Here is a 25,344-nt window from a genome sequence, read left to right as displayed (position 1 = left end):
ATAGGTAGGGGAGTCATCCACAAGACGAGGGGGTGGGGGGGGGGCGATGGGTAAAGGGGAGAAGAAAACACAGGTTTAACCCTCTGGGGTCTGAGGGTGTTTTGGGCCCTGGAGAAGTTTTGACATGTCCTGACATTTGTGCTTTTTTCAGTTGCTAATAAACATTTTAATGACTAAGTTTAGTAGCACCATAATCAGCACAAACTGGGCTACAATAACAGACACATGAAACACAGGGTGAACCCAACCAAGAGCAGGAGGGAGCTTGAGCCTGATCGCCACTGGATTAACCACCTTGGTGACGCGGTACGGCCCAATGAATCTGGGCACCAGCTTTCGAGAAGGCGCCCGGAGAGGCAGATCCCTGGTAGAAAGCCATACCCGTTGACCGCACACATAGGTTGGAGGAGAGGACCGGCGACGATCGGCTGCTGCCTTGATTCGTCCCGAGGAGAGGACTAAAACCCTCCTGACTCTCTCCCAGGTGCGGCGGCAGCGCTGAACGAAAGCCAGGGCGGACGGAACCGCAGCATCGGGTTCCAGTGATGGAAACAGAGGCGGTTTATAACCCACAGAGCACTCAAAGGGAGTTACGAGCGTATTCTATCCAGGAGAGCTGTTGGCACCAGGAACTCAGATTGTTGGATGTCAGACAGCGGAGCATTCTTTCGAGATCTTGGTTGACCCGCTCGCATTGCCCATTGGTCTGAGGATGGAAACCGGAAGACAGACTCACAAAGGCCCCGATCTGTCTACAAAACTCTTTCCAAAACCGGGAGGTGAACTGAGGACCCCTATCTGAAACCACGTCAACCGGCAATCCATGGAGACGGAAGACGTGATCCACGATCAGTTGGGCGGTCTCCCGGGCGGAGGGCAATTTGGGCAGGGGAATGAAATGAACCGACTTAGAAAAGCGATCCACCACAGTGAGAATCACAGTGTTACCCTTCGATGGGGGAAGCCCAGAGACAAAATCAAGGGCGTTGTGTGACCATGGACGGGAAGGGACAGGAAAAGGATGAAGCAGACCATCAGGAGGGCGATTCACTGGCTTACATTGGGCGCATGTGGGGCAGGCCAACACAAACTGTCTGACATCTGCGGCCAGTGTGGGCCACCAGAAGCGTTGATGGATGGCAAACAACGTTCTCCGAATCCCTGGATGGCAGACCAGCCTGGACGCGTGACCCCACTGAAGGACTTCGGGACGCAGCACAGTCGGCACCGGCAACCTGCCCGCCGGGCACCTCCCTGGCACTTGCACCCCTTGACCGGCCTCCTCTACTCGTCGCTCGATACCCCAAGAAAGAGGCCAGACCACCACCCCTCCAGGAAGGATGGCTTCGGCCACAAGCTTCCCCTCTGGAGCCCCGAACAGGTGCGAGAGAACGTCGGGCTTAATGTTTTTGGACCCTGGCCGGTACGAGAGGGTGAAGTTGAACCGGCCAAAGAAAAGTGCCCAGCGGGCCTGACACGAGCTCAGCCTCTTAGCCGAACGGATATATTCAAGATTCTTGTGATCCGTCCAGACCAAGAAGGGCTGTGCCGACCCATCCAACCAGTGACGCCACTCACCCAAGGCCAATCTCACCGCCAACAGATATCTATTGCCAATGTCGAAGTTACGTTCTGCAGGGCTGAGACGGCGAGAGAAGAACGCACACAGGTGCACCTTCCCATCGCGGAGGGATCGCTGAGATAGAACTGCGCCAACCCTGATGTCCGATACGTCAACCTCAACAATGAACTGGGACTCAGGATCTGGAAACAACAGAACAGGTGCAGAGACAAAACGGGACTTTAATTTGTCAAAGGCTACCTGAGCATCCTGGTTCCACCTGAAGGACACCTTGGTGGAGGTTAATGCCGTGAGTGGAGCAGCGATCTCACCAAAATTCCTGATGTATTGCCGATAGAAGTTGGCAAAACACAGGAAACGCTGCAGGGCCGGGAGTCAGGGACTGGCCACTTGGCGACAGCTTCTATCTTAGCAGGGTCTGGTTTAATCCCCCTGGTAGAGATGATATGGCCAAGGAACGTAACAGACTCGGCGTGGAATTCGCACTTCTCCGCCTTGACGAACAACTGGTTCTCTAATAGGCGCTGAAGGACCCGTCTAACGTGCTGTGTGTGTAAGTGGACAGAAGGGGAGAAAATCAGAATATCATCCAAATACACAAAGACAAACTGATTAATCATGTCACCCAGAACACTACTGACGAGACCCTGGAAAACGGCCGGAGCATTGGTCAGACCAAACGGAAGAACCAGATACTCGTAGTGTCCCGAGGGGGTGTTGAATGCCGTCTTCCACTCATCCCCCTCCTGAATGCACCAGATGGTAGGCGTTGCGGAGGTCTAATTTGGTGAAGACCCGAGCTCCCTTCAACAATTCAAAAGCAGAATACATTAGAGGTAGGGGGTACCTGTTCTTTACTGTAATGTCATTCAAACCTCTGTAATCAATACAAGGGCATAGGGAGCCGTCTTTCTTCTGAATGAAGAAAAACCCCGCCCCAGCGGGAGAGGAGGAATGGGGAAGGAGCCCAGCCTGTAGTGACTCACGTATATACCCATCCATGGCCTCTCTTTCTGGAAGCGGGAGAGGAGGAATGGGGAATGAGCCCAGCCTGTAGTGACTCACGTATATACCCATCCATGGCCTCTCTTTCTGGACCAGAAAGGGAATATAAATGACCCTTAGGCGGAGAAGTGCCCGGGAGAAGGTCTATGGCACTGTCGTAGGGACGATGCGGAGGTAGAGAGGTGGCCCGGGACTTACTGAAAACCGCATGAAGATCGCAGTACTCCGCCGGGACACCGGTCAAGTCAGCGGGATCCACCTGCGAAACACAAGACACAGAGACAGCAGGAAAAGCAGCACCTAAACATGACACATGACAAGACTGACTCCAGGCTAAAATAGAATTATTGACCCATTCAAAATGTGGGTTGTGTTTCAGCAACCAAGGCTGTCCTAAAATTAATGGGGCCTTAGGGGAGTCAATAATTAACAGTTCGATCTGCTCACAGTGGTTACCAGAGAGGGAAAGGCTTACACAAGGGGTGACGTGAGTGATGGTGGTGAGGGGATTGCCCGCTAATGACCACACCGTAATGGGCTTAACCAGGGGAATGGTCGGAATGATCCACTTGTGAGCCGAGGCAGAATCCAGGAAATTCCCCTCAGCCCCCGAATCCAGAAGAGCGTGGCCAGTGTGTGAACCTCCCTGGAAGGAGAGTCGAAAGGGCAGCTGAGTGCACGTTGCTGGAGAGTTTGAACAGGGAAAGGCGCCCACCAGGACTCTCCGCTTCACTGGTAGGCCTTGACTTTTAACGGGCACTGAAGGACAAAGTGGCCAGCCTTGCCGCAGTACAGTCACAATCCTTGAGCTAAATGCTCCTGTTTCTGCTGCGGCGTAAGCCGTAGACGACCCAGTTGCATGGGCTCAACATCAGCTGACTGTGGACTCACCACATCGGATGAAGCGGACTCCAGTTGGCGCCACGGAGTAGTGGATTGATGGCGTTGCCGGCGGCGGTTGAGACGGCCCTCCACACGGAGAGCGAGATTAATCAAATTGTCCAGCTCTCGAGGAAGATCCACAGTTGCTAATTCATCAGCGTTGACTTCATCCAGTCCCTTGAGAAATTGCGCACGTAGCGCGCCCTCATTCCAGCCGCAAGCCGCCGCTAGCGTCTGAAACTGTATGGCATAGTCGGTGACAGAGCCTCTCCTCTGAGACAACTGAGACAGCTGAGCCGCCGCCTCATCTCCCTGGGCTGATCGGTCGAACAGCTTCGCCATCTCCTGGCGAAAATCCTCAAAAGTAGCACAGCAGGGAGCCCGCGATCTCCATACGGCAATTCCCCATTCGCGGGCGCGACCCGAGAGGAGAGTGAGGACGTATGCAACCTTAACCTCCTCTGTGGCGTAACATCGAGGCTGCAATGAAAACACCAGCGAACACTGGGAGAGAAAGGCTTGGCAGGCATTAGGATTGCCATCGTAAACTGGTGGATTGTTGGCATGAGGTTCGGGGTCCAGAGGAATACCAGCGCGGAGGACGGGACCCCGGTTAGCCGCCTCCCGCTGAAGATCATCGACGCGTGTGAGGAGCTCAGCGACTCGGGCATTTAGCGCCCACCTCTTGTGCTGTGGGGTTGAGCTGGGTGGCGTGTTGACCCAGCAAAACTCCCTGTTGCACGAGAGCAAAACGAAGCGGATCTGATCCCGCTGAATCCATCGTGGTCAGACTGTTCTGTCAGGGAATAGGCTGGATTCAGATGCGGGTACAACAGAGGCTTTATTGAACAGATAATATTCACAACGGGCAATGAGCGCCTCCGCGGACAGTTCGTGTGGACGTGGTATCCCCTACCACACAGATGGGTGGATAGCAGCGGCTGGAATAAGCCGCAACTGCGGCAGTGGAGACGAAGCCGGCAGGGCAGCTCGCTAATCCGAGCGAGATGCTGAGCAACCCAATGACGAGACCGCAGAGTCCCAGGGTAAGCGGATGCCGAAGGGAGCCCATGGGTTTCTGAACACACAGAGAGGTGCAGGAAATTATACAGGCAGCTACGAGCACTGGAGCCTGAACGGGACAAGACAGGACTGGTGAGCAATACAAACTATGACAGTCAGAGCAAGGGAATAATCACAACAGTCTGACAAAAGACAGAGAAACACGAGGAGCTATAAGGGGAAGCTAATGAGATAACAAGAACCTGGTGTGAAACAAGAATCTAGCGAGCAGAGAAACAATGAGGGCGGGGAACAATCACACTGACAATGCGCACGTGGCGAGCTGTCAAAACAAGCCACACACACAACAACAACACAACACCCAAACACAGAGACAGAGACCACAAAGAACAGGTGATCAGACCCGAGACCCGACACAAAACTACTTAAAAACATTTCTATGAAATATATATTTTGCAAACCATGTTTTACTCTAAAACTGTAGGAAAATCAAATCTAAACAAGTTGTGTCCCAAATTTGAGGTTGATATCTAAAATAAATTAGCTTTCAGTAAGATTTGTTTTTGCACAGTACCAAACGTTTCCACTAGATGAAATTAGTTCATTTTTGAATGGGAGTACAAATGTGAGATTAATTTTTTCAGGACCATTTCACCTTTTCAAATCATGTCTGTTATTATTATTATTCGTAGTAGTAGTAGTAGAAGTAGTAGTAGTAGTATTAATAGTTGTAGTTGTAGTTTTTGTTTTGTTTTTCTTTTTTTATATAGCAAGTGACAAAGCCTTTACCAAGTTTTGAACCATTTAAAGGAAATAAAACATTCCCAAAAAAAAAGAAACCAATTTTTTTGGTAAAAAATGACAGAACAGCACCAGAGGGTTAATAGTACTATTAAATGATTAGTATTTTAAGATTCTTAAATGACTGTAAATGTCACAAAAGAGAAATGAACATACAAACTGAAATATCCAATTACTGATAAATTAAAACATTTCTAATATCGCACACAACTGGGAAGCACTTTCTCAATTATGATGAGCTCATATCTGATTGGCTGACTTTACACAACTTCCACAGACAGTTAAATAATCAGTATCCATTAAGTAGAGATTTTCAATTTTTCTGGTATTTTCTGCACAACCATTGATACAGAAGAGACTTTACACTGGTATATTATAGTACAATAAATTTCGTTTACACTTTATTTTAAGGTGTACAGTGTAATTATACATTAAGTACTGAGTAATACTAATTAGCTACATGTACTATATGGTTAGGGTTAGGATTAGGGTTTGGTTTAAGGTTACTTGCATGTAATTATGCATAAGTAATTGTTATTACAATAGTAAGTACATGTAACATGTGTAACAAGTACACCTTAAAATAAAGTGTTACCTCAATTTCAAATACACATAGCCTTAAACATCACGTAAAACCAAAACAAACTGGGGTTTAGTTGTTTTGCATGTTGGTGGAACTATCTTTTCCTGTCTAAATAGGTGGAGCTTGCACACTAAATAAGCTGCAGTGTGGACCTGACCTTATGCCACTAGTCAAAGGGTCTCTTTTGTCACATTACTACCTCATGTGAGACTGCCTACCTTATATAAGCGCTGTCGCTAAACTAAAAAAACGAGCAGTAGGGCGGAAGATATTAATTGTCTTGAAGAGACAGGTCTGATGGAGTTGACAGCCATGATGTCAAAAAGCCTAATTGAATTCCCCACTTTGCGAATGTCAGTAGCATTCAGTCACATTCAGAATTAAAACATATTCAACCCCACCCGAGTGAAGGAGACGAGACCACCAGTGAAGACATCATAACAGGCTGTGTTTGTTCTACAAACCCGATTCCATTTTTATTCAGAATACAACATACAGTGGGTATGGAAAGTATCCAGACCCCCTTACATTTTTCACTCTTTGTTATATTGCAGCCATTTGCTAAAATCATTTAAGTTAATTTTTTTCCTCATTAATGTACACAAAGCACCCCATATTGACAGAAAAACACAGAATTGTTGACATTTTTGCAGATTTATTAAAAAAGAAAAACTTTCAGTCTCCTATTAATCCCAGCAATGCCCATATGAGTCTCTTTTCTCTGTTTTTATTTTTTTCTTTCTTTTGATTCCTTCTTCCCTCTGCTTTTGATCTCTTTGTAATACAACAGATGGTGTCTGTGGTTATGGGCTTTTATATTTCCCCAGAAATAACCTTGGAAACTATCCTCATCATCGTCATCATCATCAGCCTCAATATCATCTGTAGTCTGAGAAGAAAAACACAGTTGTCTAAATACATGTCTGAGCTCTGCTTCTAAAAGCAGGCCTGCCCCGCTGAATTTCATAAAAAGCTTTGAAATGCAACTTTAAATGTGATTCTTTTAAAGTAAGGGCAAGGATCATTATGAAACGTGAAATCTATTACTTAAATGAGTCCAATTAATTCCATTCTTAGTTTACAAAAGGATCGGAGCTGCATTTCAAAACTGTTCCATTGGCATGGAAATTAGATGTAGTAAAAAGAATAAAAGTCAATGCTTAAAGCGATAGTAGCAGAACCTTTTTAAACTATGAATCACATTTATTATCTCCAATGAATGTTTAGCATCTGTTCATTATAGCCATCGCCAGCTTTTTTATGGAGATTAATTTTATATTATAAGATAAATTACACCATGACTTGTATATATGCGGTTTAGTATTCTGTTAAAGCTGCTCGAGAAAAATTAACTGCCAAATATGGAAGCAGTGAGGGATATAATTGCGTGTAGGAAGAATGTAAGTTAGGAATTGAAAGTTTATATATAGGCCATTTATAAGAGTGTGCTGTTGGTCATATTGTCAGTGTGTTGAAATGTCGTTCACCCAATGATATTTCACCCAAAATTTAAATTCATATCCATTATTCATTATTTACTCACCCTCATATTGTGTATGAATTTTTTTCTTCCATGGAACACAAAAGAGGATATTGTGAAGAATTGCTTTTGTCCTTACAATGAAAGTCAATGGGGTCCTCACTCGTTTTGGACCCAACTGACTTTTATTGTATGGACAAAAATTTAATTTTTCAACATATCTTTAGTCTTCCACAGAAAAATGTAAAGAATACAGGTTTGGAACGACATGACAGATTTTCCTTTAATTGAAAATGAACCTCCTGTTCTCCAGAATCCTTGAATTGTTTCGGCAATATAGATGTTCCATCAGAAAGGCAATTTTTTTGTGTGTATTTTAACATCTATTATTGACAAATAAATAATGCATTGTCATAAGAAAACAATCAAATGTCCTAGATGCGGTATTGTTTCCCAGAAACAGCAGAGAGTTGGCCATCAGCAACTTTGAAAGCTGGCCTCAACTAATGCCTGCAATGCACAGTGGCTGGCATCTTGTGGGGTTTACCCTGTCATAACCATTCATTTCTCCTGCTCCAGGGGCCAGGCTTCTGCCTTATGAATAATTCATTGAGCTGTGATAAAACCTTGTGGCACCCAGAATAGCTGCTTCATACCAGCAAGCAAAGGACGGGGAACTCGAATAACTCTCTGCATCTACTGTACACTGTGTTCATGGGCATCTTAACCTTTAGTGTTTCCTGTTATTTAACAGCATGAAATCATAAACGCAGTTTTGGATACATAGCTCTGTAATGAATGACAGGAATTTTTGAGGCTGTATTCAGATTATTGTAATAAATCACCAAAAAATGTAGGTGATATCCAGGACATAACAATAAGGATGCCAGTAATATTGTGAAATATAATCAGGATAAGAAATCTATTTTTATTAAAACATTTTATTTGAATGTATTTTAAAATACAATTTATTCCTGTCATATCAAAGATGAAATGTTTAGCAGCCATTATGCCAGTCTTCAGTGTCACATGATCCTTCAGAATGCATTCTAATATGCTGATTTAATTCATAATTTAATTCAATTCAATAATTAATTAAGTAACAGTTCTTATAATCACAACTGAAAAACGTTGTGCTGGATAATATGTTTTGTGGAAACCATGAAACATTTTTTCAGGATTCCTTGATGAACAGAAAGTTCAAAAGAACAGCATTTATTTGATAAATGGATTGTATGCCATGTTACAACTGCTTTTCCATGCCTCTATGCAACAGATTTGTGTATTTATGTGTATTTATAGATGTCAGTTTTCTATTAGTATTATTATTATGTAAACAATTCTAAATTATAGGTTATATAATTAATAAAACAAATATAAAAAATAAATGATAGAGCATATAAAATAGATTTTTATTTATTTATTTATGCATGTATGCAATCAACATTGGCAAATATTGGCAAAATAACTGCATCAGAGGAAAAATTATACAATCTGAACTACTGTGTCAGTGAGAAAAAATAACCTGATTGCTGAGTACTTGATATTGGTATAACCGTTTTTTCCCCCTGAAAAACCAGATGTATGTGGGTAATCAAAGTTTGATCAGATTACTGTTTGCAGACTCAGTTGAGTTAAAAGTTTGGTCAATTCGAAAAAAGAATGGAATGAAAGTAATAGTGTGAAAAGTGTTTGTGTTTTTATGTTCCCACAAATGTAACTGCCTTTTAAACTGAAAATAGCCATTATGGAATGTGTAGTAGAGTCAGTTAAGCATTTACTGATACAAAAAATGTGCTCCCGTCATTTCCCGAAACATTTTCCGTCTCTATATTGGACCCAGTCCATTCAGGCAAAGGTCACCGTTTCCAAACTGTATTTTACACAAACCTCAAATCTGTACGTTTCCCTCCAATAACGATTAGATTCTAATTTCCAGAACATTCTCATATGAAGCAATGAGTAGAACAATTGCAGTTGCCTCCTCTTTATTTGGGTTTGGCTTGTTGTTTTTGTCTTCTAATGCACTCTGTCCATCATTCATCTCCCCTCTTTCCGTTTTGGGCCCATCAACTGATCTTTTAGTTCCAGAATGAGGTTGAGATGTTTATATCCTCTGATAACACCAGAGTGGATTTAACCACCTCAGGGTCGGCTGTTTGTTGTTTCTGGCCTGTGATGTATGCGGGGTATTCCAAAGGGGAAACCAGAGTTTATACTGCTCTCCACACTCCATCAGTACGTGGATGACAGGAGGCCACAACGTTCATGGCTTTTGGGGTTCAGAGAGGGCAACATTGGCTTTTAAACAGGCCTCATATTTAATGGGAGGGAACACTGTCATTACTGATTGGTTTACTACACCCTTGCACGGTTCAATGATTTTTTATGAAGTTTGACAAAGGGTTTCTTTTTTAGAATGGGTAATGTGGTCATATTTATTAAAAATATCAGTCTCGTTTTTGTTTTTCCATTTTCAATCCTCAAGAAAATAATTTTTTTTCAAGAGTCAGAATAGTATTACTGACCACTTTTTGAAATTTTTACATTCATTTCCACAATTTTTGGAAGATAGTTATTACTTTCTAAAGACGTTTGACCTTATGTGTTCCCTCCCACTTTTCATGTTCCTAAACCCTAAATTTTTGCCATTATTTTGTACTAGTGGTACTCAACTTACAGTAGATTAATACATTCCAATGTTTCATTTTAAAGCTACGCTATGAAACATTTGCCTCTCTCTCACCATCTGTGGTTGAAACATAATTGCATACCATTTTTGTTTTGTTTGCCAGTTGTACTTTGGCAGATGAATCTGAATCTGTTTGAGGAATCCCTATGATTCATATTTGCCATTGTGGTTCAGATCTTGTTTTGGCACGAGCCTTGTCACTTTATGTTCCCTTTCGATACTTCATTCGTACTGTGTCTGCTAACTCCTTTTTCACCGATGACTGATGTTTTTTCATAAATGCAGTGTAACTGCGTGGCCATTGGTTTGTGCAGTGAATAAAAAACTATGGTGATGAAGCCCGCCAATATGGGCGGGGCCATCTGGCTACATAAGCGGGCATGCGCCTACAGCGCAAGTCTTCCAGATCCTCTGCCACCATCCGGCGATCTAAAAGAGCTAATTTTGCAGCGTTGATGCAAATGCCGCCCCGTTTTGTCGCTGACAGTCACGGCGAGTGCACCTCATGCTTGGGGAGATATGAATCACTCCTCTCTGCGCTCGCGGGCAGCTTTCTTTTCAGAAAGTGACCCACCCCTCGCGCCCTCCCATTTTCTTCCTCCCAGGATCCTGCGAGGAAAAAACAACGGAGCAGAGGACCTCGGCGCCCGGAGACGAGTGAGCTCACGCCGGCCCAGACCCCACGTGCCTTGCTCTCTCCTCTCCCCTTCTCCCAGCAAGACCAGCATCCCTCCACGGCTGCGAACGATCTCGTCTCGTTTGATGGGAGCGAGTGTGACGCGCTTGAAGAAAGCTTGTCATTGGTGGCCTATTATTATTATTATATTAGCCTATATAATGCAGAGGAGCTGTCGGGTTCAATCAATGACCCTGCCCCCCTGCCGCCTACGGAGCACAGCGAGCCCAAGCCAGGCATGGATGCCGAACACATCCGCCTGGATGAGTGGTTCTTGCCGGGTCGCCATCAAGCCCCTCGACAACAAGCTTCACCATTCTTCCCCGAAGTTCGTGATGAACTCACAAAGTCGTGGCGTGCCCCCTACTCGGCCCACCTACATGCCTCCTCTTCCTCCGCCCTCACAACGGTCGACGCGCTGAAGAGAAGGGGTACGACAAAATGCCTCCCCTGGACGAGTTCATTGCCGCGCATCTCTGCCCGCCCATGGCTATCAGCTGGAAGGCGAAGGTCACTCACCCATCCAAGCCATGCAGGATGACGTTAGCCCTCACCGGACAGGCTTACGTGTCTGCTGGACAAGCGGCCTCAGCACTTCATTCCATGGCGGTCTTACAGGTCTATCAGGCTTAACTGCTCCAGCATGACCGAATTGGCTTTACACGCCACCAAGACCATGACCCAGGCAATCGGCAGGTCGATGGCCAGCTTAGTGGTGCTCAAGCGCCACTTATGGTTGACCTTAACAGAGATTAAGGATGTGGACAAAGTCCCCTTCCTGGTCTCCCCGGTCTCCCCCTCTGGCCTCTTCAGACCTGCGGTTGAGGGATTCGCCGAGCACTTCACTGCTGCACAGAAGTTGTCCCAAGCCATGCGACACTTCCTTCCCAAGCGATCCAGCTCTACGGCTGCTTCTAGTCGCCCCAAATCAGCGCCGACTCAGCAGCCCGCGAAGCTCGCGCCCAGGCGGCTCCCAAGCCTGAGCCTCGCCAGCACTCCCGCTCTACCAGACGCTACCCATTTCAGAAGTGTCAGGGACCCCGGCCCAAGTTAGTGCTGGACCCGGTGCGTCAGGCGTCCTCCTGATCTGTGGGAAAGGAAGAGGAGGGGGCCAAGTCTCGCTACAGCTGGACCTCCCCCCAAGCAGCCTCTGATGTGCCTCCAAGCACCCCGTTCAGTTCCAGGTGCCGACAGCAGTGTGTTTGTGAACACTGGGCCCATTCAAAAAGAGCCCACACAACCAGCTGCTGTTATAGCAGGAAAATAAAACACAAACACTTTCAAAAAGAGAGCATATTTCTTCTTCTGCTTACCACGAGTGTCGGGTCCCCAAAAGACAATTCTCCACCCGAATTAATCCAACCCCTTGCCACGCGAGCCGAGGCCTGGCAGGCCATCCCCGGAGTGTCAGACTGGGTTTTGGGGATAATAAAACAAGGTTACACTCTTCAGCTTCCGCGGCATGGTTTCCACCTTGGTTCAGAGCAAGGACGCTCACGTCCTGCACTCCGAGGTGATGAATTTACTGGCAAAAGGAGCCATAGAAATGGTTAAACGTGTACTTTCACATCCAGATAGCCCCCCATCACAGATGATTCTTGAGATTTGCCTTCGAGGGAGTGGCATATCAATACACGGTCCTTTCATTCGGACTGTTCCTAGCTCCGTGCACTTTTACGAAGTGCATGGACGAAGTGATTTCTCCTCTGAGACAGATGGAAATCCGCATTCTGAATTACCTCGACGACTGGCTCAGATAGTAGCCCAGTCAGAGGATAAGCTACTATCTCACAGATCCTTTCTCCTCAGCCACTTGGAATGCCTGGGGCTCAGGGTCAATTTTGCCAAGAGCACTCTGTCTCCCAGCCAACGGATATCGTTCCTGGGAGCAGTTTTCGACTCGGCCCGTCGACTGAGGATGACAGTCGCGCCAGAATGTGCTCTAGCTATCCGGCAGCTTGCAGCCTCTTTAAAAATAGGAGTCTCTCGTCATCTCAAGGCATTTCAGAAGATGCTAGGTCTTATGGCCTCCGTGTCTCCAGTACTACAGCTGGGCCTGCTCCGTATGCGGCCCCTTCAGTACTGGCTGAAACGCTAGTTCTGTCCCACGCCTGGCGTGACGGATGCCTTCATATCAAGGGAAACCAGGCCTGTGTGGCAGCCCTGGCCCCTTGGAAAGACTCTCATTGGATGTAACAGGGTGTGCCTCTGGGAATGGTCTTCAGAAGGAAGATAGTCTCGACAGACGCTTCCAACATGGGTTGGGGAGCGCTGTGCGATGGCAAACCAGCCTTCAGCCTCTGGTTGAAAGAGGAAGGACGACTACACATCAACTGCCTGGAAATGCTGGCAGTGTGTTTGGGCCTCCACACCTTCTTGTTGGACCTAAGGGGACACAATGTCCTAGTCCGATCGGACAGCATGACGGTAGTGTCCTACACTACTCTAGTACTACCTCTTTACTCTAGTAGAGGGCGATGAGGGCGATGCATGTGCCAGGCAGGTTGAACCAAGGAGCAGACGTGCTGTCTCGGAGCAATGTCCCCTCGGGAGAGTGGATGCTCCACCCCCAAGTGGTTCAGAAAATCTGGGAGATCTTTGGCAAGGCAAAGGTCGACCTCTTTGCCTCAAGAGACAACTCTTACTGCCCAACTTATTTCTCGAAGGACACGGACGCATTGGCCCACAACTGGCCCAACCTCCTCCTTTGCGCTTTTCCCCCGATCGCCCTGGTCCTGCAGGCAATCAGGCGAATTTGGGAACAAGGGCACAGGGTTCTGTTGGTAACCCTGCTCTGGAATAACCAACACTGGTTTGCAGAGCTGTCCCAGCTGCTTGTAGCAGCTCCATGGTCCATTGTCCTCCCCTGAGACGAGACCTCCTCTCTCAAGCGAACAGAGCAATCTGGCACCCCCAGCCTGAGCTGTGGGCCCTGCATCTCTGGTCTCTCGATGGGAGCCTGAAGGCCTTCCCGAGAGTGTTTTAAATACAATATCTCAGGACAGAGCACCGTCCATGAGACGCCTCTATGCCCATGGTCGGTATTCTCCGTCTGGTGCACAACCCGCGACAAAGAACCAGCTTAATGTGACATGTCTCTGATATTGCCCTTCCTACAAGAGCTGTTGGAAAAGGGCCGTTCCCGTTCCACGCTCCAAGTCTATGTAGCAGCTATAGCAGCCTGTCACGTTCCTATAGCAGGCCAATCGGCGGGCAGGAACAACCTGGTTGTTCGCTTCTTGAAGGGGTCCAGGAGGCTTAACCCACCTCGCCCCTCCACAGTCCCTACATGGGATCAGTCCACAGTGCTGAGGGCTCTTAGGAGCCCTCCCTTTGAGCTGCTATAATCTCTTGACTTTCGTCCCCTGATGCTAAAAAACGTTCTGCTACTGGCGCTAGCATCAGTAAAGCAGATGGGAGATCTACAGGCACTCTCTGTGAGCCCCTCTTGCCTGGAATTCGGGCCCAATGACTCTAAGGTCGTCCTAAAACCAAGGCCCGGGTACATACCTAAGGTGCTCTCCACCCCATTTAGAGCACAGGAAGTAACTCTATCGGCACTCCCCCCCCTCGGAGGAAGACCAGGAGTTACACCTACTCTGCACAGTCAGGGCATTGAGAACCTATATCGAGCATTCCACCCCAATCAGGCAGTCGGAACAACTCTTTATATGCTTTGGTGGCCGCACCAGAGGGCTTCTGGTCACTAAGCAGAGACTCACCAAATGGGTAGTTGACGCTATTGCGCTAGCTTACTCCTCCTTGGGCCTACACTGCCCCATAGGAGTAAGAGCCCATTTGACTAGAGGCATGGCCTCATCTTGGGGTTGGTCTAGTGGTGTGTCCATTGCAGAAATCTGTGCGGCGGCCGGCTGGGCCTTGTCGTCCACATTCGCCAGGTTCTATAATCTGGATGTCCCGGCCTTGCAGGTCCTTTCTGCTTAATGGGCTCAGTCTTGCCTCAGGTCAGAACCAGTCTCAGGCTTTGCCTAACCTGCGCTCTTGGCCCTCACGGAGTGCAGAGGCTGTAGGTTTTATTCCTGGAACGTTTTTTGTTCCAAAGTATTTTTATTGAATATTCTGTCAAACATGAGGCGTATAATACAATTAGACATCTTTTTCATTTTTTATATAACATCCCTACCCACAACAATTCCCCCTGTTGCACGATTATACATTTAAGCTTTCTGATTAAAAAAAAAAAAATTAATTCACTACTCTGAGATAACTGAGGGGTCCATCTTCTTTATCTGCCCTAAAACAGGTTGCCAAGTAATATAAAACATGTTGGTACAGCCTCTTATAGTGTGCCGTATTTTTTCTAAGGCCATATAATGTAGTAGGTCCTTAAGCCATTGCTTAAAGGTTGGAGGGGATTTTTCTTTCCATTTGAGCAGTATTAACCTCCGGGCTAAAAGCATAGCAAAAGCGATCAGATTTTTCTTACTTTGATTAAAACATAAGGATCGTGGTATGATACCAAATATTGAAATTATGGCCTCAGGCTCTATACATGTCTTTAATGTATCAGAGAGAAATTTAAATATCAACTGCCAGAAGTCTTTTAATTTTGGACAAAGCCAAAACATGTGAGATAGCGTAGCAACACAATTAGGGTCTAAATTTGGTTTGAATTTGGCTAATTTCACTTTGGACCAATGCAGTCTGTGAACAATTTTAAATTGAATTACTGTTGAATTACTTATTATGTTTTAGACAAATTGACAAATTGAAGATAAATAAATATTGTTTAAGACAGACTGCCACATGTCTTCCGAGAGTTCTATATCTAATTCCACCTCCCATTTTCTTTTTAGTTGAGCTAGGGTTGAGCTAGGGGTTCCAGGTTATGAGAATTAATTACAGAATACATTTTACCAATGGCTCCTTTGGAATATGAACTCAGGTCCATTATAGACTCAAGAAGGGAACAGGGAGGCAATGAAGGATAGTGGCTCAATGAGGAAGACACAAAGCTACGAAGCTGAAGAAATCTAAAAAAGTGGGAGTCAGGAATTTGGAACTTCATTTTCACTTGACTGAATGATGCAAAGTCTCCACCAATAAACATATCTTTTAGTGTCCTAAGACCTTTCACAGACCAAATATTAAAGGTTTCATCCATAATAGAAGGGGTAAACATGTGATTTCTTGCTATGGGAGCGTAGATTGATAATTTCTTGAGTGCAAAACTTCTTCTAAATTGTGCCCATATTTTGAATGAATGTTTAACAACTGGATTTGAAGAAAATTTAAATATTGGTTCTGGTGGTGGGAGTTTTGAACAGAGCAGGGCGTGAAGAGAGGCCGGTCGAGATTACATATTTTCTAAAGACAACCAATTGGGACCACTATTATTTGATGAATTAACCCAATATAACATTGCACGGATATTAGCTGCCCAGTAGTAATAATGAATGTTGGGTAAAGACAGTCCTCCATGCTCTCAGTGTCTCTGTAAAATACTTTTGTGGATGCGCAGATTTTTCCTGTTCCATATGAATCCGGCAGATCTTTTTCCTATTTAGCGCCCAAACTCTGGAATAACCTGCCTAACATTGTTCGGGAGGCAGACACTCTTGCAGTTTAAATCTAGATTAAAGACCCATCTCTTTAACCTGGCTTACACATAACACACTAATACGCTTCTAATATTCAGATCCGTTAAAGGATTTTTAGGCTGCATTAATTAGGTCAACCGGAACCGGGAACACTTCTCATAACACCCGATGTACTTGCTACATCGTTAGAAGAATGGCATCTACGCTAATATTAGTCTGTTTCTCTCTAATTCCGAGGTCACCGTTGCCACCAGATCCAGTCTGTATCCGGTCACTGCAGTCACCCGGATCCAGTACGTATTCAGACCAGATGGTGGATCAGCACCTAGAAAGGACCTCTACAGCCCTGAAGACCAGGACAACTAGATGAGCCCCAGATACAGATCCCCTGTAAAGACCTTGTCTCAGACGGCCACCGGGACAAGACCACAGGAACCAGACGAGTCCTCTGCACAATATGACTTTGCTGCAGCCTGAAATTTAACTACTGGTTTTGTCTGGCCAGAGGAGAACTGGTCCCCCGACTGAGCCTGGTTTCTCCCAAGGTTTTTTCTCCATTCTGTCAATGATGGAGTTTTGGTTCCTTGCCGCTGTCGCCTCTGGCTTGCTTAGTTGGGGACACTTCATTTCCAGCGATATCGTTGACTTGATTGCAAAGATACTATTTAAACTGAACTGAGCTGGATGATGACATCACTGAATTCAATGATGAACTGCCTTTAACTGAAAAATTTGTGTTTACTATTGTCATTTTGCATTATTGACACACTATTTTCCTAATTAATGCTGTTCAGTTGCTTTGACACAATCTGTATTGTTAAAAGCGCTATATAAATAAAGGTGACTTGACTTGACTTGACTTGAATGATGATATTAATTTGTCTAATAATGAGAAAAAAGATTTTGTCAAAAATATAGGTATGCATTGGAAAAGATATAGGAATCTGGGTAGAATATTCATTTTTATAGTATTTATTCTGCCTCCTAATGATTATGGTAATGGTCTCCAAAGTTCAAAGTCTTTTTTTAATGGAATCCATCAGTGGGGGAAATTTGCTTTGTACGAATATTTGTACTTATTAGTGATCCATATACCTAGGTATTTTAATTTATCTTTAGTTAATTTAAATGGTAAAGAGGTAAAAAATAATCTGTCTAGCAGCAGAGTTGATAGGCATAAGCTCACTTTTCTGCATATTTGTTTTGTAGCCTGATATTTTCCCAAAAGCATCCAGTAAAGTCAATATTTGTGGCAGACTCTTTAATGATTCAGATATATACAGAAGGGTGTCATCCGCATAAAGAGAAACTTTGTGTTCGGAATTTTCCCTCTGTATACCCTTAATATTAACATCATTCTGTATTGCAATGGCTAGGGGCTCAATTATAGTGTACATAAACTTATTACATAATCCATCTGTATAGTATGTTCATAGTACACCTATCTGTATATCATGCTGATAGTATTTAAAAATCTGTAAATTATGTCCATAGTACTGCCTTATCTGTATATTTATTGTACATTTGTAACATATTGGAGACACTGTATATCCTGTACTTACTGCTTATTGCACTTCTGGTTAGATGCTAACTGCATTTCGTTGCCTTGTACCTTACATGTGCAATGACAATAAAGTTGAATCTAATCTAATCTAATATCATTACCAATGCAAATAACAAGGGGGATAAGGGACAGCCCTGTCTGGTCCCACGTTCTAGTGAAAAGAAGGGTGAGAGATTATTATTTGTGCGAATTGCTGCTACAGGTGAAAAGTATAAAATTCGGATCCATGATATAAACTTTGTCCCGAATCCAAATTTTTTGAGGGTATAGAAGAGGTAGTCTCACTCCACCCGATCAGCATCGAGTGACAAAAGCACCTCTGGAGTATCAGATGGAGTGGGATGATGGAGGATGTTTAAGAATCTACGTATATTATAAAATGAGTAGCGATTTTTAATGAACCCTGTCTGGTCATCAGATACTAATGAAGGTAATACTGTTTCCAGTCGGTGTGCTAATATTTTGGCAAATATTTTGCTGTCAACATTTAGCAATGAAATTGGCCGATATGAGCTGCATTCTGATACGTTTTTATCATTCTTATAGATGAGAGATATAATTGCTTGTCTCATAGTCTCTGGCAACGAGCCAGAAGAGGAGGATTCATCACAGAAGGAAAGTAAAATAGGGGCAAGATCAGTAGAATTTTTTTTAAAGAATTCACTTGGAAAGCCGTCTGGCCCCGGTGATTTTCCGCTTTGCATAGAGGCTGTTGCTCTCATGAATTCTTCTTTTGATAAAGGACTCTCCAAATATAAAGTAGATTCTCGATCAATAGTAGGGAGACTGAGTTTATTAAAAAAAGAGTCAAATAACGACTCATCCCTACTAGATTCTGAAGTATATAATTGTGAATAATATTCTCTAAACCGCTGATTAATCTCCAAGGGATTTGTCAATTTAATGCCCAAATCGTTGTTAATTGTCAAAATGGAATGCTCTGCATTTTGTTGTCGTATTTGGTGTGCTAAAATCTTCCCTATCTTTTCACCATGTTCATATATCTTATGCCTGGATTTATTCAACAGATTTTCTATGTGTTTTGTAGATAATAAATTAAATTCCGACTGGAGAGCCAGTCGTTGCCTAAATAAATCAGGTGATGAAGAATATGCCAAAACTCCATCAAGTTGTAAAATATCATTTTCAATTTTTCTGAGCCGCTCCAGTCGCTTTTTCTTTGCTCTGGCACTATATGATATAATTTGGCCCCAAAGATAAGCTTTTAAAGATTCCCAAATTAAACAAGAAGATACTCCTGGAGCCTGATTATGTGCTAAATATTCACTTATTTCTAATTATATGAATTTGAGAGAAGCAGTGTATTAAATCGCCATGGTCGATAGTCTTTATACATAGTTGGCATATTTAGGGTGATTAATAACGGTGCATGATCTGATATTACTATTGCATGATATTCACATTTACTGACTAATGGAAGTAATTCACTATCTAAGAAAAGATCATCTATACGCGAATAAGTCTTATGAACTGGTGAATAAAAAGAGTAGCCTCTTTGGCCTGGATTTTGGAATCTCCAAACGTCAATCATTCCATAGGTTTTAAGAAGCTGGTTAATCACTTGTGTTGTACGAGTTGGTACCATAGTTTTGGGGGAACTACGGTCTAGTGAAAGCACACAATTAATATCTCCTCGTAGTATTAGATGGTTTGTATCTATATTGGGTATTCGAGAAAAAAGACCAGTAAAGAATGCACTGTCATCCCAATTAGGTGCATATATGTTTGCCAAAACTACTGGAGTGTTATTTAGTCTACCCACTACTATTATATAACGACCCGCTGGGTCAGCCTCAATTTTTGACATGACAAATGAGACCGTTTTGCTAATGAGAATTGCTGTTCCTCTAGATTTAGAGTGAAAATTAGAGTGAAATAATTGCCCCACCCATCCTCCTCTGAGTCTGAAGTGATCAAAGGTGTTCAAGTGGGTTTCTTGTAGTGATATCTGTATTTAGCTGCTTTAGGTGTGAAAGTACCTTTCTATGTTTCACTGGATGATTTAGAGACTTGACATTCCAACTTACAAGATTTACCTGGCAAATGCCTGATATGTTGACTCCAACATTCTGTGATTTAGCCATTAGAGTATTTGAATTTAGGTACTAAAGTTTTATTTGAAACAGGCAGAAGACACCCCTTCATTAATGAAAAAAAAGTAGTATTAAATCAAGTGCAACAGTTACCCATTCCCAATCACCAACTAGAACATGGTGAAAAATTAACCCCTCGCAGCAATATCCACACATCAAAAAGAAATAACAATAACAGTATTCCAATAAAATGTTTCTGATTTTAACATTCTAACTATAATTATCAATAAAGTCAGATAGTTTTAATAATAATATCTCTCGATCCTCGTCCTCAAGGTTATGCATTCAGCCACAGTCTCTGTATAGGTGTAATGTTTATGTATTCACTCAGAAATTATGGCATGAAGTGGGGACAGAGGAAAGATAGAAACATGGTATTTTACTTAACTATTCAGTCCTTGTGATCGAGCCTCCTCAGAGAATATTATTTTTCACATAAGTCATAGCTTCCACTGCATCCTGAAACTGCTTTTCGGTTTCGTTGTGGGTGATTCGGAGTTTAGCCGGGCGGAGAATACCGTAACGGACACCCTCTCTGCCTCGTAGTAGTTTTCTGACTTCGTTAAACGCCGATCTTGCGTGGGCCACGCTCGGTGGATAGTCGGGGAAGATGAGTATTGTTGAACCCTTGTAATGAAGTGGTCCGGTTTCATGAACACAGCGGAGAATGTCTTGATAGTAATGCAATTTTGCTATGATTGCTCTTGGTTTACCATCTGCCCATTTTGCCTGGAGGGTGCGATGGGATCTGTCGATCAGCACATCTTTATCCATTTTTAGGGTGTCCTTAAGCAGCTTCGACACTGAAGTTTGGGAACATGCGCCAGATTCTTCAGCTACATTCAGTATGCGAATATTTGACCTTCGCATTCGCCCTTCCATGTCCAAGCACACATATTGTCCGAGCAGCCGGATAGCCCTTGTTCCATGTCTGATATTGTCATTTTAGTTGTTTCTAAGTCTGAGCGAAGAGCCGAAGCGTTGCTTGCTATCTCTGATTTAACTGCTTGTAGCTCTGATTTAACCATGTCAAATTCGTTTGACAGCACATTCTTCAGCTCTGTATGAAAGAGCGCGGTTATTTCCATCTTGATGGATGAAATTAGCTCAGCTTTCAAATCCATAAAGTCAGTATGTTCGGCTGATTCGGACATCATGCTAGGTGCGTTAGCATCCGTTTTGCTAGCAGCGGTTTTTCCCGTGTACTTGTATTTGCGTAGACTGCTCGCCATTTGGAATCGTAAAGGAACAAATCGTCTCATGTGAAGTAATAAAGTCTTGAGTATTTGCAATGTATCATATTTTCGGTCAAGGCGCCTTAAGAAGTGGAATAAATACATTTTTGTGCAGAGCTCACCAAACTTGTGACCTATTCCATTGCCTGCTCACTAGCGCCCCCGCAATAGTTCCACTTTAGCACAATCAAATATACATCAGTATATCTTTATTTGGACTTCAGCACTACTTCTGCACAATTTAAGTGAATTAAGTACAAAATTAGTTGTTCCAATTTAGCAGACTTTAAGTTTAGTATAATAAAATTACAATTGCAGGGTATTTTTTATTAAGTACATGCAGTTGTAGTTTAATTAGCATGAAATTAATGTATTTCAAATACATTTTAGTATATTTAGTTTTCACTAGGGCAGTTTAAAAAGCACTGATTTATACCTCTTAAAATACAGATGCCTATGTTTTTGGGAGAGAAACTTTGCTTTAGCCTTTGCCCTAGTTAGAACTAAGGCTTGTGCAAGCTGGAGGCCTTTATTCTGCGAACAAACAGAACCTTGAGCCCTGGTGTTCTTCACAGTCTGAATTCACCGAGCAATGACACTCCGGTCACAGCCAGAGACATGCCTGAAAATACTGATCGTTCTCGCTGATGGATGGTAATGGGAACCCTCAGTATAGACCTTTGGAGTGTATTACTCATCACTGCTAATGAGGGTGCCGGTGACAGCCAGTGAGTCAGATGTTCTTTAGATGTATTCTGTGTTATCTGTGAAATAAGAGGATTAGCGACAGTTTTCAAATGGCACATTTTTGTCAATGGCTACTTTAAAAGGTATGATTACATTTATGAATGGCTACAATAAAAAGGAGATAATAATTTTAATTCAAACGACAGCACATTCCCTCTGAGATTCCTAAATTAAGTGGATTTGGAAGTGGAAATTCCAAAAAGAAAACATAAAACTGTTGTTTATTTTATTTTATTTGTGTGTGTGTGTGTTTAAAGTTATTATTATTTCTTTCCAAAAATTAAATTAACGATTATTGCAAGCAAAAAAGTGTTTGTGTAAAATACTGTTGCCCAAATTCACATTTGGTCAGTCAGAACGAGAATTATTTTGACTGTTTTTCTGTCAGTAAGACTTTTTTCTAAGTGCCCTTATTCTGCCATTTTTAAAGTTCCTAAAATTGTTTTGGGAGTCTCCTACAATAGGTTTACATGCATGCAAGGTCAAAAAATGCTTTCATTTCTCAAAATATGCATTTAATATCACCTCATATTCTAACAATTCTCAAATGATTCTTCAAAGCAAATCTAAGATTCAGTCGCTACAAACCCCTCCTTTTCTTGAGTCTACCTTGCTCTGATTGGTCAGATGGCTCAGACTGTTGTGATTGGTCACCCGCGTGCAGCGCATGTTGGAAACTATACGCCCTCTGCAATAGTTCTGTATTTTAAACACTCGAAAAAAAATATAAACATCTGTTATTTCTCATACTTACAGGTTGTGGAATCAGCTGGTCTAAATAAACTGTTTACTGAGCCATTTTTCTAAAGCAAGCGTTTTGTGAATCCCGCATTGAAGATTAGAGAAGCAGTTGTCAGTTAAATGACGGGAACACAAAAAAAGATTGGGGATGTACTGCTGTGGCACAGTAGAAAAAATGAATTTTAAGCACTGAATCTTTGCAGCCTAATCTTTTGGCAAGTGAAAATAAAAAAAAATTACATTTACAGCGTAGGACACAGCGTCTTCTCGACATGAACCACATGAACAAGCTACAGTATTTGAGGGTGGGTCAACTTGTTCGGTGCCGGCCAATGTAGAACAGACGGGCATTATGCAAATGTGTTACCCTGTGACGTGTAGCCACAACAGAAGTGCAATTTGAATTACTGATGACTCGTTTAGGCTTTTCAGTCGATTCTTTCTTTTGGGAGACAATAACTTTTTATCGTGCACTTTTGGCTTTACAACTTTGCAGATTGTTTGCATTCATATACAGCTACACACTGCATGAAAGGCAATATTCGGTACTCGATTCTGCACTTTTAAAGAAATTAATGCATTTATTAGGATGCACTAAATAGATCAATTGACAGTAAAGAAATGTATAATTTTACAAATATTTCTATTTTAAATAAATTTTGAACTTTTGAAATTTCATGCTGAAGAATGTTGAAAAAAAATGTTTCACAATTTCAAAAAATAATAAGAAATGTTTCTTAAGCATGAAATCAGCATAACTGAAAAAAGGATATTAGAAGGGATCATGTGGCACTGAAGACTTGAATAATGTCAGATTTTTCATCACATGAATAAATTACATTTTAAACAGAAACATTTTAAAAACAAATAAACAAATCAAAATACTATTTTTTTTTACTGTTTTTTATCCTTCCAAGACCACAGTTTTGTAATGGTAGTGTTTTTTTGTGTATGTGTGTGTCCATTCAGTGCAAATCCATGGTGATCCCTGGCTGTCATGTACTGTCAATTTTGCTTGGTTTACTGAAAACATATATAGGGGAAGATGGAGAAAATGTCCAACTGAGCATTTCCTGCTAAATTTTAATCTATTTAGAGATGAGTTTAGTTTTTACAGTGGGTGCTTTGCAGCCTGAAATGATGTTATGTAAAGTGATGTATAGTAAAAATAAAACACCAACATGTCAGAAAAAAAATTAAAAACAGAATCACTGAGTTGGAAAAAGGAGCACCCCTTTGTATCAGTATTTTGTTGAACCACCTTTTGATTTAATCACACCCGTTAGTCTGTTGGGATGTGACTTCACTAACTTTGCAATATTTGCCCACTCTTCTTGGCAGAACTGCTCAAGTTCAGTTAAATTTGATGGTGACCGTTTGTGGACTGCAGTCTTCAAGTAATTTCACAGATTTTCAGTGGGGCTGGGCTCTGACTGGGCTGTGCAAGGACATTCACCTTTTTCTCCTTCAACCAGTGTGTACTCAGTTCTGCTGTGTGCTTTGGGTCATTGTCATGTTGGAAGGTAAACCTTCTTCCCATTGACAACTTTCTGGCAGAGGGCAGCAGATTTTCCTCAAGAATTTGACAGTATTTTGCCCCATCCATTTTTCCTTCTATCCTGACAAGTGCTCCAGTCCTGCTGCAGAGAAACACTCCCATAACAGGATATTACCACCTCCTCGCTTTACTGAAGGAATGCTGTTATTTGGACGGTGAGCTGTATTGGATTTCCGCCAGAAATATAATTTGGTGTTGATGCAAAACAATTCAATTTTAGTCTCAACTTGCCTCAGAATCTTCAAGGTGTGTTTTGGCAAAGCTCAGTTGTGGCTGCATGTGTCCACTTTTGTATCCTTTTGTATCCATCTCCTGACTTGTGCCTGTCCACAACTTTAACCCAGAGATCTTTTGACAGTGCCTTGCTGCCCATAGTTGATTGTTTGTTTCAGTTACACTACCAAGGACTGAAAGGCTCCAGGAAATCTCTTTTCATGCTGAGCTAATCAAAATGACCACAGCTGATCACAGTTGAAAGTCAAATGGCTTTGTGTGCCATCGAGAAGGTGATTAGCTACACCTGTTTGAGTTTACAAGTCATTTTTAGGATGGGGGTGCTTCTTTTTCCAACTCAGTGATTCTGTTTTTTCATTTATTTATTTTTTTTTTCTGACACGTTGGTCTTATATCTTTTACTTGGATATTATAAGTAAATACAGCTGGATAAAACAAAAACTGTGTCCGTCTTCATTTCAGGATGCAAAGCAACTAAGGCTGCGTTTACACTGCGTCCCATTATAAGTCTTAATGCACAGATCCGATCTTTTGACCATATCCGATTTTTTGGCACGTCTGTTTACATTCACTTTAGACACGACTGGTATCCGATATCTCTGTTTACATTAATTCCCACCCAAAATGATTGTCTGCAGTGATCGCTTTACTATGCACATGGTAGACCCTCGGGTTTTAAATGGCCGTTAAAATTATTTATATAATTCACGTCGAATGGCCATTATTATTTGCCAGCATGGACAATGGCTGTCATGGATGTTTTGCAGCACAAAATCTGACTGAACGGATAAAGACCGGAAAATAACGGTAATTTTTGACTATTTTATCTACAGCTCGTTAGAGGTAGAATTCTTTAGTGAAATAAA

At 42.8% G+C, this 25,344-nt stretch overlaps 1 pseudogene; it reads left to right on the top strand.

The window, feature by feature from the left end:
• Window positions 1–25,344, top strand: part of LOC107564864 (carboxypeptidase Q-like) — a 58,231-nt pseudogene that overhangs the window by 21,292 nt on the left and 11,595 nt on the right.

The sequence above is a fragment of the Sinocyclocheilus grahami genome, unplaced genomic scaffold (assembly GCF_001515645.1).
Source record: "Sinocyclocheilus grahami isolate Dianchi unplaced genomic scaffold, SAMN03320097.WGS_v1.1 scaffold967.1, whole genome shotgun sequence".
NCBI classification, from domain to species: Eukaryota; Metazoa; Chordata; class Actinopteri; order Cypriniformes; family Cyprinidae; genus Sinocyclocheilus; species Sinocyclocheilus grahami.
Note: the sequence above shows the minus strand (reverse complement) of the source record. Positions and strands in the feature narration are given on the sequence as shown.